This window comes from Amblyomma americanum, chromosome 11 (assembly GCF_052857255.1).
Source record: "Amblyomma americanum isolate KBUSLIRL-KWMA chromosome 11, ASM5285725v1, whole genome shotgun sequence".
Lineage (NCBI taxonomy): Eukaryota > Metazoa > Arthropoda > Arachnida > Ixodida > Ixodidae > Amblyomma > Amblyomma americanum.
Genome location: NC_135507.1, coordinates 49,499,063 through 49,502,614, shown reverse-complemented (window position 1 = coordinate 49,502,614; position 3,552 = coordinate 49,499,063). Strand labels below are relative to the sequence as shown.

At 46.5% G+C, this 3,552-nt stretch overlaps 1 non-coding gene across 1 annotated transcript; it reads right to left on the bottom strand.

Annotated features, from left to right (window-relative positions):
• Positions 1-2,894: 2,894 nt before the first annotated feature.
• Positions 2,895-2,976, bottom strand: TRNAS-CGA (transfer RNA serine (anticodon CGA)). The gene has a single exon. It is a non-coding gene; the product is annotated as a tRNA-Ser (tRNA).
• Positions 2,977-3,552: the final 576 nt, after the last annotated feature.

The window sequence follows — 3,552 nt, the reverse complement described above, 5'->3', positions numbered from 1 at the left end:
GCGTATTGTGGCGTATGTATTCCGTTGATCGCTTGTGAGTTTTTATTTTTTATTTCATACTTGCATCGCCTCCTGGAGCAGTGCAGTGGGGAGGTAGAGCAAGATAACCGCTGGTCCTTAAGGGTAACGGAGTCTATTCCAAGAGAAGGCAAGCGTAGCAGGGGGCGGCAGAAGGTTAGGTGGGCGGATGAGATTAAGAAGTTTGCAGGCATAGCCGTAGCTGGCAAAAGACAGGGTTAATTGGAGACACATGGGAGAGGCCTTTGTTCTGCAGTGGACGTAGTCAGGCTGATAATGATGATGACTGCCCGCAAACTCAACACGAATGCTCGAGCACGTGGCTTAGACTGGCATTGAACGCGCGGAGTGTTGGTCGCTGGGTCGGAGACCATGCTCCGGGGAGTGGTTGCAGTTCATTGCCTATCGTCAGCCAGCGGAAAGGCACCATGCAGCATGGTCTTGAATTTAGCAGCCACCGCTCCGCAGATTTAAATATCAGCCCAACCCATGAGCTCGAGCATTCATGCTAAGTTCGCGGATGGTGGTACAACAATAAACAAGTAATTAAAGCTTAGTTGAGACAAACCGCAGTGGTGGCTTGAACAATGTGTGGGGACAAAACATTTCAGTCGTGGGTAGTCTGCTCAGTAAAGGAGTGTCGTAGAACGTTACCTTTAAATGAAAGCTAACTTTCGAAGGCATCTCCATGTGTACGGATGCGGTGAAGTGCCAGCGATGGATGGTTTATTTCTCTCCCCATATAAGCGCTCACTCTCGAGTACACTCCTGTACAACAATGAGCACATATGGTAGATTGCTTAGAGTGGTGCTTCAAGGCACACATGCGCGTTATGGCGATTGGAGATCTGCATAACTTATTAATGCGTGAACATTAGAGCGGACATGTCGGGGCAAACAGTGTGAAACCTTAGATGTGAATACCAGCCCACCAGATTGTGAGCAAACTGTCCGCCGTGGCAGGTGGCAGTTAAATTATTTATTGGTCGTTAGAGGTTGGCCGGGAAGGGCAACCTGGTTCCCGCAAGCCCCACCGATGGCAGCACCTGCTATCGCAGGGCAGTGGCGCATCGCTTAACCGCTGTAACACTGCGTCAGGAGTGGCAAGAGGACTTCAGGGATCTATGAATGTAGAGTCGAGAATGACAAATGTCGCGCAAGACGACAACGAAAATGCTAATGACAAAAAATCAAAGAAATTAAAAAATCGGTGTGTGGTCAATGAGCGTAGTTCGCGAGGAGGAGGAAAAACTTTATTTATATTTGATATTAAAATGTGTTATTAGCGGTCGCGGGCTGTCTTCTTCATCTTCCAATGAGTTATTGCAGCCTGTCTTAACAGGGTGGGGCCCCTGGTCCAGGGCTCCACTGAGGTATGCCGCCAGGTAGGCTCTCCGCACCAATCCGCGCTGGACGGCCAGGTCCTCGCTGGAGAGCATCCCCTCCCACTGTTCCGCACTCGGGTTTTTGTTTATTGCAGCTAGATCCTTGTTTTTCTGACACACCCACATTATGTCGGCAACGGCGACCGCCCAGGATTTTTAGTCGTGCCGCCCAAACGAGTGCCATTGAGTTTTTTCTAGTGTATACGTACCATCGGGGGCAAAAGTAACAGACCCCCCCCCCCCTCCCCCAAAGTTCCGACCCGTGCCACTGTGCGTGGGGGCGCCACATGACAAAACACTTCTGGTGTCGAGACCGGCGCAGTGGGTCCGTTGCAGCATCAGAAGTTCTTTGTCAGGTAGCGCCCCTACGCACAGTGGCAAGGGTCGGAACTTGGAGGGTGTTTTTTTTTATTTGGCCTCGACAGTACGTGACTCTAGGCTTTTAAACGTTGAAGTCACTCAGTGACAGTCCTATGTCCCAACTAAAGCTCGGCAAAAGCAAATATGCTTCTTTCCATGGCACACTGACAAGAATATGCTTCTCACGATGCGTGATGACTGTGCAAGGTGCTTCGCAAAGTATCAAATGACCCGTTTGTGACCATCATATCATTAACACTGTCCTTGTTAGCCAGTTCCCATATGCCACAGGCCAAACGCCTATCGCGATTATTGATTAGCACTGATCTCCATGTAAAAGCAGCCTAATTTGAGCTTATAATAACACAGCTGGAACCACTGTGACTCCGTATGGTTGTAATTTCCTTCAAGTTTTTTTCAACCAGGTTGAGAGAAGTTCCAGCTAGTCTTCTTTGGTTTCCTTCAAGTTTTTTTCAACCAGGTTGAGAGAAGTTCCAGCTAGTCTTCTTTGGTTTCCTTCAAGTTTTTTTCAACCAGGTTGAGAGAAGTTCCAGCTAGTCTTCTTTGGTTTCCTTCAAGTTTTTTTCAACCAGGTTGAGAGAAGTTCCAGCTAGTCTTCTTTGGTTTCCTTCAAGTTTTTTTCAACCAGGTTGAGAGAAGTTCCAGCTAGTCTTCTTTGGTTTCCTTCAAGTTTTTTTCAACCAGGTTGAGAGAAGTTCCAGCTAGTCTTCTTTGGTTTCCTTCAAGTTTTTTTCAACCAGGTTGAGAGAAGTTCCAGCTAGTCTTCTTTGGTTTCCTTCAAGTTTTTTTCAACCAGGTTGAGAGAAGTTCCAGCTAGTCTTCTTTTGCTTTACTCGCGCAACTGCTACCAGCCCATCTGGGCAAAATTTCCTTGTCTGAACTTACTGTCTGGCTTCGTTTCCCTTGCTTTAGAATCCACCCTATTACCCTAAGGCAGCACATGTGGCCCTCTTTTGTGCATTACACTCCCTGCTGAAGTCTAGCTGCTTCTATTCAAAGCAACAAGGAGCTTATCAACTAGATTTTTTTTTAGTTCATGTAGTCATCTCTCAGCGTGCGGTGTTAATTGTTTGAGGAGTTGTACTTAAAAAAAAGAAAGGAATAAAACTGCGCAGCCGACAGGATTCGAACCTGTGCGGGGAGACCCCAATGGATTTCGAGTCCATCGCCTTAACCACTCGGCCACGACTGCGGGATGGCTTTGGAGCCCTGAGCATGTCCAACATTCTTGGACAAAAATTTTGAATATTGGAAAACAGCAAGGTACTTGAACACAAATATTGAAAGCAATGGTCTATTCTTCCGATATGTAGCAACATTTTTCTTTTGTAGTGTTCCCATAGCTTGCACCGAGAATTTAAGACTGCCATACAAAAGCAATGGGGAACCCTTCTGACAATAGAAAAACGTTAAAAGCAAAAAAAATGCAAGCATGCCGGCTGGGGATCTGTGGATATATTGATGGTTACAGTGAAATCTCACAATAGATATCAAGACTGCGCTTATAAACTCTTTTCTGGACAAAATATTTTTCTCCAGAACTGTTGGATATGTTGAGCTCGTCAGCGGCATGACCTCCCTAAGTATGAGATTGTATGACGTACGAAAGTTCAAGTTATTTCCTTTAGGTATTCGTTGCAAACAGCCAGTCCAGTTGCAGGAGTTTCTAAACCCACTATTTTGAGATCCACGGAGAAAGCGCTCTTTTTAACTGGGCCTCGAATAAAGTTTTTGCTTCATCATCATCACGACTGGTCCCGCCAATACC